This window comes from Anopheles funestus, chromosome 3RL, assembly GCF_943734845.2.
Source record: "Anopheles funestus chromosome 3RL, idAnoFuneDA-416_04, whole genome shotgun sequence".
In the NCBI taxonomy this organism is placed as follows: domain Eukaryota; kingdom Metazoa; phylum Arthropoda; class Insecta; order Diptera; family Culicidae; genus Anopheles; species Anopheles funestus.
In genome coordinates, this window is record NC_064599.1 from 16,920,956 (window position 1) to 16,943,366 (window position 22,411).

Here is a 22,411-nt window from a genome sequence, read left to right on the forward strand (position 1 = left end):
GTGAAGAATTATGGAAAAAGCAGGAACCTTTGGGTTCAAATATGATCGCGACTAATCATTCCGTAGCTCGTAAACTTTCGTCGTAAGTGGTAAAGCATGGGTCCATTAGTTCTGTATATTACGAACAAGGACATTAGGCGAAATAAAACATGTAGACATGTAGAGAGGAGATTAGAAAAGCTGAGATTGTATTGCATCAATTTCCTAACCCGGAAGAAAACGTTTGGAAAAATTTTACAACGACTTCTGGATATAAGATATTAGACAGCAGAAACTGTACTTTTATATGTGTTTAATCTATTGCAGAGAAAGATACCGTGCAATCGAGTCCGTAAAGACCATTTCGACAATCCAATATTGGCCGACGAGTCCCTTCAAGACCTCGAAAAAAAACACAATTTATATGTAAGCAACTATTTATTTCAATTTCCACAAACATTATTCAAGCGAAACTTACACTTCACTTACCTAACCTGAAATTCTAGAAAAAGACCTAATACCATGACGACCAGTTTATCAAAACCTTTCCCTTCTAGGAAGTGTATTACAAATAAATCATCATTTAACAAAGTTCAGCAGAAAACCATGAAAACTAACCGACAAATTGCGTATGTGCATACGTGCGTGCCTTGTTGATCAAACGTAGAATGAAAGATGCCCAGAGATTTGGTACCGAACCGGCAAACCATTGTTGTTTAGATTGCAACCGTTTTCATAACACATGTCAACATCAGTGGTCGTTCGTCCAAACGGATAGTACGATGGTAGTTGTACAAGTAGTGGTCCTTTTTCCAGACATGTGTATAGTTCTGCGTAAGGAAAGCATGGAACAAAGATGCTACTGGACAATGAAAAGGACCGGTTGGTTTGGGTGGTAGAAAATTTCTAGCGTACAAGAAGCTTTCCACCGCTTCGTCGAAACAACCAAAGGTTTTGAGGAATCGTAAGAAAAAGCTATGCAAATTTTCTGATATTTTCATACGAATGTTTACCGATGAGATATGTTGACAAATTTGAAAGTTACACTTCGTTCGGGGAAGACAAGCAGATTGCTCGCCCCGAGGATGTTGGGAAAGAAAGGAAAATGGTTTCTTGCAACCGATTTGTTTGTCATTGAGGTTTACTGGAAATTTTTGTCCCACCCGTAGTAGGGACACGACGAGGGAGGAATGCAAATGGGGTACTTTCTTAGAATAAAACATAGACACCGAGCTTCGGATTGGTTGAGATTGCAGAGGAACCCATTCGAACCTTAAAAACAAATGCTTCAAGTACTGTCATCAGTAGTTTTGGGGCAAAAGCGTAGCATCCATTTTGGTGTTGTTTCTTGCAATTAATTAAAAACCACTCAAGTCTTTACGCAAACACATGCAAGAAAAATCACTACTCGAGTGGTCGGTAACCCCCGGGGCTGGTGGAAACTTTTGCCTCTTCCTGTGACGCAACGCCGTCGCAGCTGCACCTTTTTCAAAGTGAAGTTTCCGAGTGGGTGGATACACTTTCCGGGCCGTACCGTTTTAGATGGAGTCGTACCGTTTTAGAAGGGGAAGGTTTTCAATGGGGAGAAAAAAGAGCAAACGCATAAATTTTGTCCACCCAACGAAGGCTACCCATTCGGTTGCCCATAATTTACAATAAGCGTAATCTCAACCCTGTTTTAGCTGAATGGCAAAATTTTTGCCGAGCTTGAGTGTGATGTGCTTTTTTTTGGTTGTTTTTCATCGTTTATAAAGCAGTGGAAAGTTCTCTCAACGCTGGCCGAAAGCTCGGTCAGTTGGAGAGGCTCGGTTCGGTTGACATTTCCGTCTGCAATTACGAACCAAAAAAGTCCATCGTGTCCATATTTGAGTTGAAGCCCGCTTTTGTGATCGCCTAACCTCACAACATGATCTTGTTGAGTTGTGTATGGTGCTACCAAAAGGGCACCCATTCCCGTCACAGACGGTTCCACAACAATCGGCTCAAACTATTATCCCGTGGATGGATGACGCCATACATCAAGTAAATCAAACAAAACTGGCCCCAATCAGCCAAAAGTTCAAGTAACTCCAAAAGTCCTTCCTGTAAAAGCGGGCGGCAATGTACAGGCTCGGTCCGTCGGACGGATGCAGAATGCAAAGGAAAGTGGCACTAATTTGTGTCGGTTGTGGTCGTTCCGGTGACTGGTCGAAGGCAATGGTAAGGGTATAAACCAGGAGGAACACACCAGCACTATACCGAACTGTAGCTCTCCTACGCTGATTTATGGTTGTTGCAATGCTCCCGAAAGCGATTTACTGACGCGAGCTGTTTTTTTTTTTTTGCTTCTTGCTATTAGCTCCTCCTTCGCTTTACTGCCTGTCAGTCTCGAGAGTCATGAGTCTAAACGAGCCACAAATAAAAAAAAAATATAGGAGTAACCGCACAAGTACTGCATTACCCCGGGTTTTGGCCTGTCTTCCAGCGATGAATAATTGCTTAATTTAATTATGGTCCTACCTTGGGAGATGCAAAATTAAATGCTTCTCCCGAATCCCTCCCGTCTTGCGAATGCCGTTGGTAAAGTTGAATGAATATTTGATCAAGAGTTTAACGTTCGTGCCGCTTCATGCTCGTGTTGCAACATTTTCCACCTCATGAAAAGTCATTTTCAAACCGAACCGTTCCCGTAATGTGATAACTTTGAAGCTTAATACACCCCACACCGGTACACCATTTTCCGAAGCACTAATTGTAATGGCAAATTTTATTGCACGGTTTAAATAAAGGCACACACCGGTGCGGTACGCATTTTCGTTTATGATCGTCTAGTCAAAAAGGGTTGTTTGGAAATCCTTTCAAATGGTACCGTAATGAAATGCATAATAGGTAATGTTTTCTTCTCGGTAAGAACGGGGCCCTTTTTTGTACGCTCGGTTTTCACGATCCGGATGGGCTCTTGTAAACAAATTGTTCCCATCCGGTAGATCGGTCGTGCCCTGGTGTGTGATGCTCACAAGAGACGATGAATCCGACAAGATGAGACGCACGGTGATGGGTGCCGCCCAAAATGGTTATTATGGAGGTGCGTCTTCGGAATTTCCTTGTTTTTGTTTTACGTACAAAAAACTCAAGCTCGCGGAATTGATCAAAAATTCCAAATACACCCAGGGAGAGCATGCTGGATGGTAGCCGGGGGTGGATTTTAAAGAAACATTTCCGCTGTCGGAACTGCGTCGTGTTGTCGGGTATGTTGTTCTGTTGTTTGGAGCTACCCAGAAATGGTTCCGCTACAGAATGTTGTCGACTGTGTACCAGAACCTTTTATCCAAAGACGCCAGACCGATGCAATCGTTTCATAGGGCCCATTATTACCCCGTGTAAATTATATCCCATCTTGTGCTGTACTTCCATACCGCCAGGAACCAAATGTCTGGAGGATCTCCAACAGTTTTTTTAGGAATAGAAGTTGAACCATTGAGGTGGAAAAGAAAACCATCCGATTGTTTGGATCCAATGTTTTACCTTTTTTTTGTTTTGTTACACGAGTTTTACTCCAAATTGCTTCACCCAGACAACGGAAATGTTCGACACTTGGATTTTTTGGACGCATGTTGTACGAACCACAATCATATCCTCCAATACCTGGCGGCCATGTAATCTCGTCGTCATGGTCGTGTTACGAACCAACCAACATCTTGCCACCTTTTCACTACAGTTCTTCCATTTTAAAGAAACCGAACCTCCCAGCTCATTGTTGTTGTGGAGCCAAGTTTGAAGTTTCTCAAAAAGTACCTCGCCAAGTTAGCTGGGTCCCGTACCGTTCCTGGTCCGGATGACAGATTCTTGAAAAACGGCTCCTTCTTCTTAGTATCACGGGTGGCAACATGAGCAAGAAATAAAATACGGAGAAGGAACCATACAACCTCAGTTTTGGCACACATTGTATCATGCTGCCAGCTGATGGTAACGTCAACATGAAGCCCATGATGACGATGATGATGATGATGATGTGAATTGAAGCCGAGATAACTGGTGAAGAAAGAAATTATGTTAATGCATTCCACATTCTTCAATTCTTTTCTTATGCCCTGCGGCACCTTACGGTGTGTTTTGCGCAAAAGGTGCTTGATTCCTATCCGCGATCAGGAAAAGCCCTCCAGTAATGGCACACCATACACGCAACACAAACACATTGTGGAACACACCAAAGAAACCGGAGACCCTTAAGACAGTAAAGGGTGTGAGGCAAGTACCCTGCACATTGTTCCCATTGTCAAGGTTGCACGAGTGGTCGAGTTCTGAGCAGTTGAGACGGTTCACTTCACTCGGGTGAGGTAATACCAATTTCATTGGCTAGCGTTTGTAGTGCCGGTACTGAGCACTTGACAGGGGAGTTTCTTTTTCTTTTTTTTTGGGCGCCTTCACCGCCAACTCAAGAGTGACACCACCGAAGAGCCCTCGAAATGGGAACTCCAATGCGGTCAATAAAGTCGTCGTACTGCCGCCGCCAAGATGTGTCTCAGATGTTGGGAAGTGTTAAAGCGGCTACAAAATTGGGTCACAGTGTACAATAATGGTTTAGGCGGAGTGAAGGTGGCTACGTCCTTGCATTAGCACGGTTATGTTCGTTGTAATGTTTTTGTGGTTAGGGCAACAATCGTTAAGGATGTCACAACCGACCAGTAAGTACTTAATGAGATGCACTGAATGCTTACGACGTGGAATAGAAATCGAATCAAAATATTGAGATATTAACGTTTGTGGGAATTATTTCGGGCCAGGGTGTAAGGGAGTTCTATTATGGGCGAGATTTTGATTAGAGTCCTAGTTGATTGGTTTGTACAAGGGTTTCGGGGCAAAGTATTTGCATATGCTTTGTATGCTTCAGTATTTCTGAAAACTTCAATATAAAACATGTTGAAATTGAAACAAATGAGTACTTCAAAACTAATATCCGTAGTTCGTAACCGTGTACTAAAATGTGCATACTGAGTAGGAAATACTCAGAAAAAATATTAATATGCACCGCTATACACTAAGCAATAGTTCCGAGCGAAAAGCAATAAACATGTGAAGTAGTAAACATTCAAGTGGAGTTTTTCTATTTTGATCTCATCAGTAACAAGCAGTAAAATATATATCATACATATATCGACAGCCTGCAAGACTCTTTAAAGCACGAAAAGTTAAAAGCTTCATAATTTGGATAAAATATTATCAGCACTTTGTGCACCTTTATCAGCTTTAAATAATTATCAGAACCTGAGGATATTAAAATCGGTAAACAATATTACAAAAAAAAAAACTGAACCAATTGGCGAAGTAGTGCAGAAATTAATGGCTTAACACGACAAATATTTTTCATCGCTTTAACACATTTTACCTTTTTCTTTCGAACCTCGACAAATGACACCGGACGCCGAAACGCTACACAAACGGATGTGTTTGACAACAATCGTGTAACGGTCGTTTGTTATAAAGCTTAAACGTAACTTCCTGTGGTGAAAATAATCGGCAAATAAATTTGCACACACATAGAACCGGACACCGAAAATCGATGCATTTCCGGTATCATATACATTCCGAGCGTGAAGAAATAAGTTTCTTCTCACATTTATTATTATTTGCTACAATTAAAGCTCTTTCTCCCAGCGAGGAAAAGAATACAAGAAATCGAAATAAATGTCAACTTCCTGTACAGCTCCGGGAAACGAATATATTTTCCACTCTTTATCTCCCTTCGCTAGCGAGATTTTTTATTAACTTTTAATTCTCTCGTTTTTTTTGCAGATTTGAAATCAAAAACAGAAGAAACAGAAGGAAGAGCAGCTGTGCAGATATCTACAGGACCTTCTGCAGGTTGGTTTGTTTTATTTCAATCGTACAAAAAAAAACATTCCATGCATGTTTATTTTGCCCGTTTTGTGAAAGCATCACAAAGCCACTGTCCAAAAAGGAAGAATAAAAGACACAAACTGCAAACAAACCCCGAACCAAAGATGTGTATTTTGCAACAAAACCCACAATGAAAATACCGAATCAAAACATTATCAATTATCAAAACAGAAATAAAGCAGAAACTTTTAACATGTTTTTAACAGGCCAAGCATGATGGTTTTCTGTTTTGCTTGCCGTTTCACATTCATCGATGTGTTATGTTGTCGATTTTTTTTTGCCTAAATTTTATTCTGCGAAAGATAGTTGCAGAACAACAGAGCGGACTTGTTTTGCTGTTGATATTCATTAAAATTTCTTTTTTCCTTTTTCTACCGATGCAGCGAAATTGTGGAAGTTTATGTTTGGCAAATGCGAATGTGTGTCTCATTAAAAAACTTTACACTGAGCAGTGAGAACTTCCTCCACTATAAGCGAAGGCGTAGGATGTGTGGTTTAAACATAACTTGCTGAAGACAAACTATTGTTCTCGTAGGGAGGCGTCTGTGCAAAACAATACACACAGAAAGGCCAAAAGCACAGAAGCTGCATAATTTGGCAAGCATAAAAGAAGATTCAGCGTAAAAATCTCTTCTTCCTTCCTTTTATCTTGCGGGAAGTAGAGTTTCGAAGGATAAGCTCGTGAAGTATGCGAGTGTAAAGCTTTTGCTGGCTGTTCAAAACGAAGGCGAAACATATTTCAATAACACTCTGCATACGCTCGTTTCATTTATTTAACGAGTGTGCTGCTTTTCTTTCATCGAGATTTCTTTGCTGTTGCTTTGAATTACATACGCCCGCGTTGCGGTCCATTGTGTGGGTATTGTTGAAGAACTGGAGGAATATTCAGCTCTTTTTTTTTCAAAAAAGAATTTTCCATTTTGATGAAGCTTAAGTCGATGCTCAGCGTGGCATCTCGTGTGGAAGAGGAAATTGACTCGAGCAGTTTAAACTGTAATCGACCCAAAGAATGCTGAAGGTAACGGTCAACCACCAGCACAATCGATCTATGATCCTTCACAACAAAAAGCGCATCTTTCATTCATTTCAAAGCACGCCAAAGAAAGAAGCCCTGTATGACTTAGTTGGGGATGGGTGGTAACATAAGCTCACCGCAAACAGATCAAGTGTCGGTGCAAAACATTGTGAAGCCGCCTATTTATGATGACGGAGAACTTGATCTAGAATGAGATTCCAATCGATGGCTTAGGTCACTGACCTGCCCGGTAGATGACTCTAAGCTCCCGGGGAATGGGGACCCAGGCGTAGGTTTCTTAACCGCCGGTCAAGCGATCCACCATGACTCAGCAGCTCATGGCACTTCATGACCCTATGACAGCAGTGTCCTGCCCTGCGTTTGCGCCTCCTCGTACTGCGAGAGAGATGAGAAGGTGGAGATAATTATTTTGTCATAATTAATAATGTTTTGATTGATGATGGTCAAGGCGGAAACCGTCTTGAGGTTTTGTTGGGGCTCGGTAAGACATCTTTCGGAAGGCGCTCCGTGTGCTCGAGTACTTGTTGACGTTATCGGTGGAAGAACCGTAACCGGATCGAAGTACCTCGCGCAAGTGTCGGAATCTTTCGAAGATTATCCGACGAAAGATTTATGACCTCCGGTTTTTGGTAGAAGATACGATGTAGGTGATCCAAGACGTACAAAGCTGCCTTGTAGAGTTCGAACTCATTAGACGTAATTGAATGGATTCGCTTTTCTTCCTATTTTTAGTTTTATTTTTTCTTTTTTTTATAAATCCTAAGCTATCAGACACCTTCCGATATTGATTCTTCTTGAAGATTGTGATCCTTCCCGGCTGACATTGTAAAGAAGATCTACGGTGAACCGCGTAAGATGGCTTGAGATTGCAAAACCGTTACAGCCGTTACCACCAAGATCGGTTCGATAACTCCAAGTACGAAATCGCAAGTAAAAACAACAGCAACAACAAAAAAATAAGACAACCAAAGCATCAATAGCAGTGTTCCGTCCGATCCGTCGAGGTATAAATTACTATCACCGCAATGGAACAAACATACCCACGAGAAGAAGCAAACCAGTGACGTGTTAGCACGTAGAAGACAACAAAATAACAAAACAACGGCAAAATACACATCCCAAAGCTTTTGTTCGAAGGTGGTGAAATTGGACCGACGAACCATCATCCAAAAAGGGACGCCACGAAAACCTGTACAGGAGTAACAAAAACGCTTGCACTGTGGAGAGACTGTGCCGGTCGGTCACAAATTGATGGGCGAGTGTATGGCGTGCTTAGACACCCCCTCAAGAACAGTTAGCTTCTCGGACGCCACCATGACATGATGTCCAGTTACAGTGTTTTTGTGATGGGAAAGGGAGGGTGGTTCGGGGATGGAAAGTAGCATCGGGCGGACAACATTAATCTAGGTGTCCCGGTGCGTGCTTGTTCCAGAAGACGCTACACCAATTACCTAGTTTGGTGCGTTGTGTGTTTTTTTTTGTTCAACTTTAACTTCTGTTGTCTGCTTTTGTGCTTTTTTTGTTGTGCCACACGACTTTTTTCCTCCGTACGGTCCATACCCACGAGGTCAGAGAGATTTTTCTCCTCTAATGCGTTTCTATCGTTTTAAGAGACGCGTTTATGTGTTTGTCTGCTTTTCGGTCGACATTTGCTGGTAAAACCTTTGTTTTGATGTTTGTTTTGTTTTTACTTTGGTTCGTTTTTTTAGTGTCTGTTACTTACCACCATTATCGTGTTTTTGTTCTCTCTCTCCGGACACTAACTGTACATTTGGTGTGCGTGTCTGTTAGGAAAGCTTTTTAGGCGGTGGTGAGTGTTTTGGGTAGGTCGTTGTGGGAGAAGGATTATTTTGTTAGTTCCATTTCCTGGTGAAACATTTTCCATTTCCTTTAATCTAACACACATATATGGCATGTTTGTTCCATGTCATGTATCGTATGACGGAGTGCATTCAGTGCTTTAGGGTTTGATGTTTAAGCTTCCGTGGATGTTCTTACGATAAGAAGCAAATCATGCCGTACTAGATAGTAACACAATGTGAGTTTATTTCATTTTAAAATTATTCGGAAGGAATTATTGTGCTTTCATAAATTATGTTTGTTTTAAAAATGCTGCAAACACTGAATGGTAACAGAAATCATTTAAGTACTACAAATATCATTCGCTTTTTTTACTTCTACAGCGTCGCTTGTGTCATCAGTGATTCACCATTAGTCGTTAGATTGCAAAAAAAAAAACCTAAAGAGAGAGTATATAAAATACTACCTTTAAAAATATGATAATCTGTCTTGTGAAGTTCTTGTACGCTGGTAGTGTTAACAGTATCGAATATATAAATAAATTATGATTTTTCATTAAACATGTGCTCACAAAAGTGAGGCTGCCATTTGAACACCGAAGTAAAGAGCAGTTGTGGTCTTTCATGAGATGTTCTAACAGATGATCCAGTTTTTGGAAATGTCCACCAATATTAGCTCAACGAACCTCACTTTCGCCTAGCAATAGGTTTCTTCAAGGATTGTTCAGTCAAAACGAGAGAATAAATATGAAAGGTGAACATAATCAATTTAATTATAGTAGATTATTCTTAAGCTATTATGTATTTCCTGTTTCTTAAAAAAACAATCTTTCTGTTTAGAATCCGTACGATATATTGAGCATTCATGAAATCATTTTGATGCAGTTGAAAATTCTCGTAGCTCTTTCGCATAGAGAATTTTTTTTGTAAAGCAATAGGAAATAATTGTGAGACACCTTCAAAATTGTGTTGGCTCTATTTCTTGCACAAATGAGATAAATTATTTTCTATGCTATCGATTCACCTTCAAATCTCGCATCCAATCAATTAGAAAAATTAGCTCATACACAAGCGTAGAAATTAAAAGTAATTTACCTCGTCTCGTTACAGATTGGAGTTTTTTTTCTCTGTTTTTTGGTGCGCTTCCTTCTGCTCCTTTCTTGTTTTGGGTTTTGTTGCTCGTAAGAGCTTATAATCACATTACTTAATTACACGGCCTGTACTTAGCACACGTAATTAACTAATTGATTTCACTCGAATCGCAAGAGTGTATTTATTTTGCAGTCCTTCACAACGCACAAGCTACACGTATGTTGTAATTTTAAGCAAACTTACCACCCCGTGTATTAATTGCATCATCTCGATTGCTGCCCAATTTGTCTGGCACTTCCGCGTTGTGTATGTGGGCACCTAATGTAGTTTGATCAATATGCTTGAAATACAGCGCAAAAACCTATGACCCATCTTATCCCAACTTTTGCTCATTTTCAATTAGATGAAATCCAATTAATAGACTGTCAGGGTGGCTTGGAATCAGCTTCACCGCCCGCATATCATCGCTTACTGGAAACCCGCAAACCGGAGCACCATGAGCACGCACATACATTTGAAGAGCGCTGTTTTGCGAAAGCCGCACAAGTACGTATGCGAAGTACAGACGTACAGACAGGCCTTCAGACAGGAGAAGAACTTTTTATCTTGCATATACGTGCGAAGAAAAACTACCCCAAAAGCGTTTCGTACGCTGGGATCGGCTATAGAGATAGGTTTGGAAGTGTCCTAAAAGGCTCTCTCTCTCCATGGTGGAGGAGTAACTTGTTTTTCTCCTAAAAAATCTTTTTGTATACCACTTTTTGCGCCCGGCACCACGATTCGCTTATGTAATTTGCTATCGGTTCACGCTCGCTTAGGTGAAGGTATCGTTTCGCTTCCATATCGCAAAATCGGTTTAGCCGAAGATCTTGCGACCGTGTTGCCCGGGAGAGCGTTTGTGCACCATCACGTAACCATTAGACGAAACCGGCGTGCGAATATTTTGCCCACCCCATTGGGCGCTCAGCTGCTGAAGGACGGCCAACGGGACAGGACATGGCGTTGGTTTACGATGGTCCCGATCTTACACACCAGCTCGACCGGCCAATCCCTTTCCCGTATGGGTTTCTCGATCAATTTGCGAATGTGTGACTGTTTTTTTTTCTTCTCCTGGTGCTGTTGTTGCTCTGTACACCCCTAGGTCCCGTTGGCATATCGCTCACTGCAAGGTATCGATATGAAGTGCTTTTGCTGGCCATGGGTTGTACTAGAGCAACAAGTTAATTTGCAAGCATGGATCACCCTCGGCCCCACAAGGGCAGCTGTGAGGTGCAGTTTACGAGGCGCGTATGTGGAATGGATCGATTTCGTGTCTGGAGAATAAAAACTTAGTGGCTGAAGATGTGAAAGCAAACACCGCATTAGCCTGTGCGTGGAAGAAAAGTGGCAAAGTTTGCGTTTGTGCTTATATTTAAGAGCGCGTTTGGTTAGCATAATGAGTTTATTCTGTAAACTTGATGTAAGGAGAAGGAGTTATGATTTTTGGTGATTGGTGTTTCCGATAATTTGAGTATATTGTATATTTTCATTAAAATTAAGACTAAAAATTTAATTGCTTCAAATAATTCTATTGAAAAATCGATTTAAGTTTATGAAACATGTACAAAATGATAATTTTTGATAAATGATAATGATAACTAAAATAGGTTTTATATTAAAATAATCACAAACACAAGATCTTCGTGCTTTGCAATATATTGTATCTGTAAGTGAAAGATGGAACTAGTGACCTATTGTCTAATCTGGGATTTTAATTTGACATTTTGAACTTCAAATCTGGTTGATTGCTACTCAACGAGCTTTATATTTCCTTAGGGACAATGTGTTTAGTGTATTCCATCCCGAAATTGCCTGCATGATAAAGTTTTCTATATTTACTAAAATAATAAAGCAATAATATTTTCCCCGTTCAGTGCTTCATATGCATCGAAACTTGTGCTGTGGTAGGTTCACTTCTTGCCCATTTTCTGACACACGAACCATCCAATCGACCTGTATTGCAAACATTCACCGCTTCCCGAGAGGAACGTTTTGCAATAAAGTATTAAAATTTCCTTCCCCAAAACTAGCACAACCAATCTTCCGGTCGTTTCTAATTCCTACGGTTTGCCATCGAAAACGATCGAGAAAGGAGGTTTTACACCGCAGTGAAATGCAATGGAAATCAATTTTCCACCAAACAATAGCAGCCAAAGGTCTAGCACACCTCAACGGGTCAATGCGGGGGGTGATAGTGGTTGGGAAACGTTCAAGAACCACAGACAAAACGGGGCACAATAAGCTACTTCAGCCATTGCAAGGGTAATATTTCTCCCAAGTAATTATGAAACGTGGAATGCTCGTGTGCACAGGAAACAATCAAGCTTCGTTTGCCATCGAACGCTATTCTTTTCCACCGCGACTCGAGCACATCCGTGACCACACATTCTTTTTTTTGTGTGTATTTATTGTATCATTCCTGGTACGGCTCTTTTAAGGCTCATGGTTTAATCTACCTCGAGGGCCAGATGAGAGCACGGTGGGTCATTTTTGCTCGCCCGATCCCATAAATCCCTGCCATGCAAGGGATCTTGCCGGAACAGAAATGCTTTTGTCTGTGTGCCTAATCCCAACCCTAACGGATGTGCTTGATAGCGTATGATCGGTCCGTGGTGATCGTCGCTGTCGAAACGTTCGTTGCCCTGCTGACCCATGAATCATTTTCACCCAATTCCGTTGCAGGTTCGCGGGTGTGGTGGTTGAGATTCTGAGTGCAATAGGTTAGTGTGCCCTATCGGTTAGTAGGAGATCCACCATGATGCCCTTTCTGCTGCGGCCATGACAATGAACAGATGCATACGCTGCAGACATGTGTGTGTGCGTGCATGTCTGTTTGTGGTTGGTTAGCTCTATCTGCAAACAATAAGATGCCTTCTAACCTCCATCCAGAGCTCTACCGATCACCACGATCATCTGATGTATGTCGGTAGATTCGCCGCATAGAGCAATAGGTGATCATGCATCGTGCCTTCAGCATGGTTCGTTTATATACCCTCACACAACCGCAGCGGGAGTAAACGAACGTGAAACACTATGCGTTCCATCTTCCGGGGTACATCATCACCCGCTGTCGTTGGACCGTTGCCATCGTCATCGGGCTCGGAAAGGAAATGATGATGAATCTTTGCTCTGGTGACCGACTCACCCGATGGGCACACGGATACCTCCGGGCTCTGGCACTCATCTAGCAGAAGTAGAATAAAACGTCTCCTCGGGGCAGGCCTGAACGAATGAGGTTATGATTGGTGGACGAGCGGGAGTTTGGGATCCGATCGCCACATTCCGATAAGGAAGAACAATAGCTTCGGAATAATAAATAACATTAAAAATGGCATCTTCGTGTTTGTGGGTGTATGTGTTTGTGTGTGTGTGTGTGTGTGTGTGTGTGTGTGTGTGTGTGTGTGTGTGTGTGTGTGTGTGTGTGTGTGTGTGTGTGTGTGTGTGTGTGTGTGTGTGTGTGTGTGTGTGTGTGTGTGTGTGTGTGTGTGTGTGTGTGTGTGTGTGTGTGTGTGTGTGTGTGTGTGTGTGTGTGTGTGTGTGTCCTACTTTCAGTTTGAGCCGTGTTTCAAGCTTCGACGTCTTGTCACACAGTGACATAAGGTTTAAATCTTACGCTGTCAGACGAAACAATTGCAGCGGATAATGTCAATGTAAACTACTTTTTAAAGCAATGTTAACTTTATTGGTGTTTGTCTCCTATTTTTTAAAATATTTGATAATGCTAATATGATGATATTAATATTGATACTTGTTTCAGAACGTTCGTTTCTGATAATTCAATCAAAAGACTTGAACGATCTTCTATTTTAAAGCGACGAACCTGTTTTAATGATTTTGCTTACATTTAATTTGTCTTCTTTTATGTTTGTATAAAATTATAACAATTCAATATTTCTCTCGAAAACCGTTAGAAACACAGTTCCAGTAGGAAATGCATACGTCTCCACCAGAAGATCGGTTGCATTAAAAAAAAAGAACCCTGCCCGTAATACAATCCGCTTGAGTTGAGGCACGGCCTTCACCAAAGACGTCCAGCATCCATTTCATCTTTCCAAACATTCCGATTACGGTCTCGATGGGACTAAAAACTACCACGCTACATCTAATTGAGGCGTATGCTGGTTAGACCAGTAGCAAAACAACCGAGGCGAACGCTAGGCGAAGCGTTAACCAAAGCTAATGGGAAAAGGGTTGTGGATAAATGAGAAGCAAATGAAAATGGTCAACAGAGGAAGAAAAATTGAAGCAAATTGTGCTCAACCCAAACGTGTCCCCCTTTCTTTTTTTGTTGCTGCTTCACCTTTCTGTTGACTCGGTTCCATCCTCTTTCGGTGTGCTTTCTATTCGTCAATCTTGAGCGATTCTAACGATTTAGCTCGCGATGGAGCGAAGAAAAAAAAATACATTCCGTGTAAGGCCCATGTGTAAAGGTTTCCCCCCTTTTCGCACCGTGGTGGCTTGGTGTGGAACCCTTGCGGGCGTTCGCTTGCAGCAGTGCGCTTTATGCGCATATGATGGTAACGGCGGTTCCAAAAACCTCGTTTTCCTGCTGACCCATGGATAGCCGCAGTGCTACGGTGGTCCAGCATAAGCGGGGGTTCGGGTTTCCAAAGCCATAAAAAAGCCCACCAAACCACCAGCACCATCATAAGGAGGCAGTAGCAATGACGACAAAAACCGATGATCGTATCGTTGGTAGCGTTAAAGGAGAAGAACGAACAGAGGAGAGAACGAACTGCATGCATGCACCCCCAAACCTTTCGCCCCACAAAAAAGGGAAACCCCGAGCACCAGCACCGAGCATAATCGGCATCGGTATGAAAACGACACCTTACCGAAACGGGTGGAAAATTCAGAGGGGTAGGAAAACATTCGTACCGGGTTTCTGACCATCGGTGGTCGCATCGTGGCAATGCGGGAAAGAAAAATGTCACATTACATCTCAGCTATTTTTACATAACTTCTTCAAGCTCCGAGGCGCGCGCGCACACACACACACACACACGGTCATCAGGTTTCGTTCGGGTTGTTTGAGGTTGGGTGAGATAAAAGAAAAGCAAAATACCATACGCCCGTTGGCCACGTTGATGGTATCATGTTTTCTGGTGATTATTTCATGGCGCCTGGCATTCCAAGAGGTTATCCCCAGCGTGTTGCGGGGGAAGATTCGTAAAGAAATATTTATTGTTTCTCCGAACCGGAAAATTGTCTCACCGCCAACCTTACCACCCCGCCTACCCTGACTTCGAAAGCGAACCATCCATACTGGTGATGGAATTCGACCTTAAAACAAAGCGAACACGAGGTGGAAAAGTCGGAAAAACACCCTGACCTCCTAATGCTAGGTTGGTTCGTGTGATGGTTGCGAGTGACGAATCGAACGGAATAAAACAACAAACAGCATGCATGGATGCATGCTTCCATTCAATCGAAACGGAATGGTACAAAACACTAACACACAAACGCGATCCGTTATTGATACATTCATGGTTGGTACCGGTCCGACTGTTGACTGCATTGCTGCGTCGTTTTTCATGTCCGCTACGTAAATCGACATTGACCTCATCGAAACAGAAACGGTTTCGTGACGTGGTCTGAACTGCTGACACAACACAAAAAAGGAAAGAAAAAAGAGAATGATCCAATTGTAATAATTACCTTCTTACCGTTGGATGGGCTGAGCAAAATTTAGCCTGATCAGTGAAAATTGTTAATTGGTTTCAGGCGTTTATAGGAAAAATGAACGAAATTAAGTATCACACGGGTGGTTTGGGGCTCGTTGGGTGCTAAATTATACGCCAGGGAGATTTCGCTTACTTTGTATTTCCTTCTTCCCGCCCCTGTTCGTTTGCTACATCGGAAGAAAATTGAGCGAGGGAATTTTTTTAATTACAATTTGTAGAGTATCAAAAATCATATGAACAAAAAAATTTAATTCAATGTAAAAAAACCAAGAAGTTTTTTAAATAGTCTACTAACAATTTGCAAGAAACTTATTATTAAAAATATAATACTTTTACACTTCTAACACCAAATCTAATACCACCAACAAACAAATGTACCATTTAAACACTTTCGATCTATAAAAAAGCGACCGCTCTTTATCGCTTAATAAAGGACACCGAAATTGATCGAATAAAAATATTTACGATCATTGCTGCTCCCGCAAACTACTTCACAAGTACACAACGCCCCAGGCAATTGTTTTATCTTTGGTTCTCATTTTTGGGGTATCCAGTTTCGTTTCGTCGTTACAAAATGGTCAAAGATACACACAAAGAACCCGTTCTCGCACAAACGGACATGCGATTACAGACGAAACGGTAAATGGCTGACACATTACTTCGTAATTGCATTTGAACGCCCCCGAAACCGATGGAAGCGGTTGCTTTTGCCATCCAATTTTCCAAACACTGGCACGCTGGCACGTTCTCTTTTTCCTGCCAACCGGTAGAAGAAAGTGACCATTTCCGTCACCCGTTCCGTAGGAAAGTGCTACTAGATGCGAGTGCCATCTTCAAGATGGCGAAGATGTGCATGAAGAAAAAGGGGAACAAAATTGAACGTCTTCTCTGGTCGATGGCTATTAAATAATTGATCGTGCAAACGATGTTCCTCGATCGTTGTCACCAGCCACAGGGCAGTTTCGCTCCCTGTGAATGTCGATATGCCGAATCGTTTTGTTTTTCCCCGGAACGTTTCCAATCGTTCGTACCGAAATGGTGAGGAAGGGTTTTCTTTTCTAACATCTAATGGTGACCACCATATCATTGGTTGCGTTCCGTTTCCTCTCACCCGGGGGAATTTTGGATGCCATGTTTTTGTGTTAGTAATTTTTCCCGCCCGTTTCATAAAAGCCCTAGCACTGCAGAAAAGGAAGGCTCCCATGGAAAATGGGGAGAAATTGGAGATGCTTTTCGTTGGGTACGAACATTTCACACCCATCTTTTCACCGGCAATGGTGGCCCTTACGGTCGGTACATTAGTGACCACACGCCATGTTAAATCTTTCCCCCTTAGGGGAATGTTCGACTGACGACTGTTTGTGGCTGTGTGTTTCGAGCGCCGTGAAGATGTGTGACGCTCATTGCGGTGCCACACGATGATGGCGGCAGTAGCATCATTTCCCATGCGCATCAACCCATACCCGCAAAAGGGAATTGCGTTCGATTTGACCCATATTAACCGAAAAATTGCACTCGGAATGATGCTGTTTGTGCGGAGGTCCGTTGCGGTTTGTCCTGGTTTCTATACTTCATATTCCGGTCCGGTACGTCGGAGTTATTACAGACTTGATAGACTAGCAAATTACGTTTCGCATTGGTTTCCCATATTTAACGACATTTATCTTCTTTTTTATGTACCATTTTTATCTTCCTCACAGGATTTTTTCATTTTGTGATGAAATAATAAAGAAAGAAGAAAATTTTTAAATGAATGAATGAATTGTTACTCGCCTAAATTTAATAAATTGTGAAGTTTATATAAATAGTTGATAAACTATCCTAAATTATTTTACAGCGTATTATGAAAATTATGTACGAATATTTTTCTTATTTATGAAACACATCCTCTTTATGTAATTATGTATGTATGTATGTATTTTTTCTAATAAAACTATTCTTTATTTATTTATTTCAGGAAAAAGATCTGCACACAGCATCCTGGTAAGTAACGATGTGGCTGTTCTTTTATATGCAAAACTTTTCTTTCACAAAAATTCCAACTGTTTAAAAATGCCCAATTAAGTGAACATCTTTCTGCGTTAGTCACCGGTAAAGCTTAAGCTCCAATCGAAAGTAAATTGCCCTTTGTGTGTTTCAGCACAGAGCACCTGAGCACCCTAAGCTCCATCAAGTTTGGCATCTTCTATCAGCCATCGATTGTATAGAGAGAAAGAGAGAAAGAGAAAAAAAACTTCCCTTTACTAACCATGTTTTGCACAAGGAAAAAAAGGGATTACAATTCCGGCAACAGTGTACCGTCATCTGGCGGATGGGTGCAACAAAACTGTTGCAATATTCATAACACTTTCGGTCTCTTGTTTCGCTCGCTGGCGCTTCCAGTTGCCATCCATCCATCAAGGGAATTTGGGATGCAATAGCAATCATTGTTAGCGCACATACCCAACACAACAAAAAAAGAACGTAACAGCGGATGTGAAACGTTGTACAAAGTATCAGAATTTTCAGTACGACATGTAACATACCTTAGTGACAGATGGGCATCGAAACGATCAGTTGCACCATGGTAGGGAAACATATTCGATTTTGTGGATTTTCATTTATTTTTTTTTTCCATGGTTTTTGCAACCACGTACGATACAAACTGGAAGCCACATAAAATTGGTACAGGAAGTGAAGGGCATACGGAAAAAAGGATCCTCTATGACAAACCAGCACCAAGTGGTTCGTTTTTTTTTGTTTGGGGAAAAACGTCGAACAGATTTACATGCTACAAATGATTTGCCAATTTTGAGTACTGTTTTATTTTTTCGTACACACGCAGAATGTACATATTGTTTGGGAAAAAAATAATAAATTTATTAGTCAGTTGGTTCATAAAACAATGCACACTACTCGCCAAACGACCGAATGGTCGTGGCATATGTGATGCGAGTGGGAAAAAATAATAAACATTTTATACACTCCAAAAACCAATTCTATGTTTATGGAACATGAAAATGGTTGTACCATACGCATCGCATGATTCTAGGTATCGATTGGTAATGGAGTGAAGTACCGAAAGCAGCATAAAAATTCGTTCATTTAAATGCGTTGACCGGGAAATGGACCGAACAGAGGACTTCCATTTTTGTTGTTGTTGTTTTTGCTCGAATCGCTTAACCGTACAACCATTTTCATCAGCTTTTATTTTCCACCACCAGAGCGCATATCGCCGTTTTGTGCCCACTCGTATCACCATTTCTAAAGAGTCGTTTGTTTTTTACCCATTCCTTTCCTTTCTCCCTTTCTTTCTTTCACACACCCCATCCCTTCCGTGTTATTGCAAAATTCCAATCGAATCCCTACCACCCCAACCGGGATAATGGTCCCGGAACGATCGGACACCGGTCAGTGGAGCATTCGCCATTCGGTGGCACAGAAAACGCGCAAATATTCGCGCTCAAGTGTGCCGCCGTGCCTGAATGGAACTGTGTGTATGTGTGTGTGTGTCTATGGGGGTATTCGCTTATGCCTTTCGCCACCCTTCACACGGAACCTGGTCATCTTCACATACGAACCAAACCATCAAATGCGTCGCCAGAGACGACTCTCGCACCAGAGTCTCACACGTCAAATGGGACTTTGCTGTAATGTTTTTTTTTTTCGTTTTCCTCATCTCTTTTCCACATGTACGTGTGTAAATGTGTGAGTAATCCAATATGTTGTCCGGCGAAATTAACGGTAAATACGCGTCGCCAGCATTGGGGCTTCAGCTTACCCTTCTATTGCCTCTCAGCCTCGGTCCCAACCTCGGCGATACATTGCTACGGCCGGTTGGTAGAAGAGAAATGCGAGATCAGGAAAAAGGGACTAAGGTTTCCCGCCCCTTATTTGCCCACCGTGGTAGGGGACACAGATTGCAAGAACGTAACAACCGTTTAGATGCGAATGGGGGGCTTTTGGTTTGGTGCGAATGCGGATTTGACACGGTTCCATCCGTCGAGTCAAAGCGGGCAATGTCTATCAAGTGCCTTCAATTTGCATTATTTTTTTTGGTACAAAGAAGAGCAGAATTGCAGACAAATTAAGAATGAGTGGGAATGATTCTAATGAATTGGATTTTTCGCTCAGGGAGATTAGTTGGGGGATTTTGCTAGAATATTAAATTGTTCGATTATCGGAACAATAGACATGAATTTAAAAAAATATATTTTTGAGTATGTACTTCTTTTGTCTAAACATTACATGAATTTGCATTTTTTTATGTTATTTTACACCTTTTATAATTTCCCTTAAATCAACTTATTTACTGGAGCTCCATCCCAACGACTGTCATCCATTTCTCCCCGTTGTGTGAAGACTCATATGCTTATACAGCGATAAAAATAGCCACAAACAAACCTTCTACTTCATGCATCTTTAGGTGTTCTTTGTCCATACCCACAAGATTAATGAGCTTTCTACCAGAATGCATGCTAAATCCATCCATCCATTCTGTCCTCCACCACCCAGCAATGCCAGCGTTAGGCTTAGAGTTCAACATAGAGATCCATCGTTAACCTTCGTGTCTTGGAGCACCTTCGCCTTCAAGATGTGTTTCCTTATATGGCTAAGCAGGTTATATCGTACGAGATCGCACGAATTGGAGGAAACGAAGTGAAGAGAAATGTTGTTTAAGATCAAAATTAATATTTCATTACATCCGTCCGACCGAATGGTATAAAGCACTGTCGTACTTGCACTTCAAAAATTTTCCACGCTATTTCCATCTCGCTTCCCACTTTCCATCCACCGTGTTCTTGTTTTGATGTGTATATTTTTCCACTTCGTTGCACGGTACTGTTATGGCCGGGTGTGTTGTTTTTATTATTGTTGCACTTTTGCATACGTTACGGCCCTGTTTTCTGCTGCACCGATCGTAAACACGGACCCCGCAATCACGCTGCAAGGGATAATCGGCCGATGCCGAGAGTGGGTGATCCTCTTCAGTAATCGTTCACTTGAAGCCGGATAGAACGTTCTGAGGATATGGTATTGGAAGGGGGGTTTGTTACGAGATGCTAGCCCTGGATATTTTTTTTACAAGTCTTGCCTGCTTGGTTCCTTTGCCTCCGCTTAGCTAGAATGCTAAATAATTGTAACGGTTGTTGTAGGCATTATTTTTTACTACTTCCAACCATTTCTTTCCGACCGTTCGCCCGACCGACCGACCGACCATACCCAAGCGGTCGAAAAAGCAAAGTTCCCGAGTTCCAGAGATTCTGACGTAGTCAATCTTAATCAAGTTTTGAACTTCTTCGATTCCGGTTCTTGGTTCTTGGTGCGCGGTGATTCCAGATTGTTGGTCGCTTTGAAGAACGGGATTCTTTGCCAACGATACCGTCGCTAACTGATGGTACGGACGATTTGAAGCAAGGTAGATGGATGGGAAACGAATCGTGTCCATGTTTCCTCGAAGTACGGTCCAGCTGTTGGGGTCAGTTTCCCGAACCTGGTTGCATTTGACGATCGTCAGATCAGGTTCTAGATATTAGTTCCAATGGAGACACCGAGAACCGGGCCTGGAAAACCGGTAAACAAACTTAAGAACCAGCACCCAAACGAAGTACTGACCATCGCAATGATGCATTCTAGCGTTTTGAGCCCCACAAGCAGCTTCGAGTAGAGGATTCGTTCCGGGGGTTGAGTATAATGGTAGGTAATTTTTGTTGTTGTTTCGCTCGTACGGGTTAGTTGAATGTGTTTGGGTTGGCGATCGTGAGAGCTTATTGATTAATCTTCGTCCAGTTTGTGTACGTGGACCGCGAGTGGTCTTAATGGGAAAGGTCACCAGCCGTTGACCGGTTTCCGCGAGATATTCTGTTGTTTTTTTTGCATTTGTTGCTCATTTTCCTGATAGGCTAACGGTTGTTGTACGAATAATGGGTTTCTCGGTTTGTTCCGTTATGGACGAAAAAGGGCAAGCCCTTCAATGGTAGCCAGATTATGGGATCTTGTGTAGAAATACCAGAAATAAATAAAATCCTTGCTTTTTACTAACGTGTCCACCATGTTTATGGCATTTTTATGGCATGTCAGTCAGAATTAGCAATTGTTGCAAAAAAACTGTTTAATGCATCCCCGCCTGACCAGCTGGATAACTTCAGAAGCTTTACGATTTGCTTCAACCATCGCCCACGTTGGTGTTCCCAAGGGCATAAGGCTAACTATAGCCCACCTAGCCGACCTTCTAAACTTCTCCGGCGCAAGCATCATCTAGAAACTTTCTCCTTAATTTCAATCGATCCAACTAATCCCTTCAAAACGTACCACGATACAACTGATCTTTTGACCAGCACGATCTCTCCAACCCTGCTTGATCAACGTCCCTTCGCATTTGTAGTGGCTATTGATGCCAACCCAAACCCACAGGTACTGTACATCTAGATTTGATTTTATTAATTTCTAACCATCACCGTGTCGATCGCGAACATGGGTAGTCTTCCTATCTGACTCACCCGGGATTGGTTTATGCGAATTTTGCGATCTACGCCTTTTGCAGAAAATCCCTTACCAATCTTCACTAGAAAGGAGTTGCTTTAATTGCACATCGATCGCGATTTGACATCGCGCCCGTTTGGTTTGGCAGCATATGCGAGGTTTTTGGGTGGTCGGCTTTTGCCTCAGTTTCATCTTCGCTAAGGCTGGCACGAGCGGTAACACGCCAACATATTGCAAAAAAATAATAATCAACGAAAGAAAAACATCCGACGCAAAATCTACTCACGGAAGCCGTAGGCGTTGATTTTCGGTATCCAAGCGTCCCATATTTGGGCGCTTACTCGAGCAGTAAGAGTTTGACCCACTTTGCGCACAAAACGCTGGGGACGCACTTTTGAGCTGATGAAGAATTTAATGCAAACGGGATCGATTATCTTCTGTTT

General features: G+C 42.0%; 1 protein-coding gene across 3 annotated transcripts in view; it reads left to right on the forward strand.

Moving 5' to 3' along the window:
* The window catches only part of LOC125768005 (serine/threonine-protein kinase phg2), a 134,543-nt gene that overhangs the window by 38,675 nt on the left and 73,457 nt on the right, over positions 1-22,411 (forward strand). For all 3 annotated transcript variants that reach the window (XM_049435096.1, XM_049435097.1, XM_049435095.1), the window contains exons 3-4: positions 5,752-5,820; positions 17,464-17,489. The gene's annotated coding sequence lies outside the window, so the exon portion shown is untranslated. The remainder of the gene's footprint in view (positions 1-5,751; positions 5,821-17,463; positions 17,490-22,411) is intronic.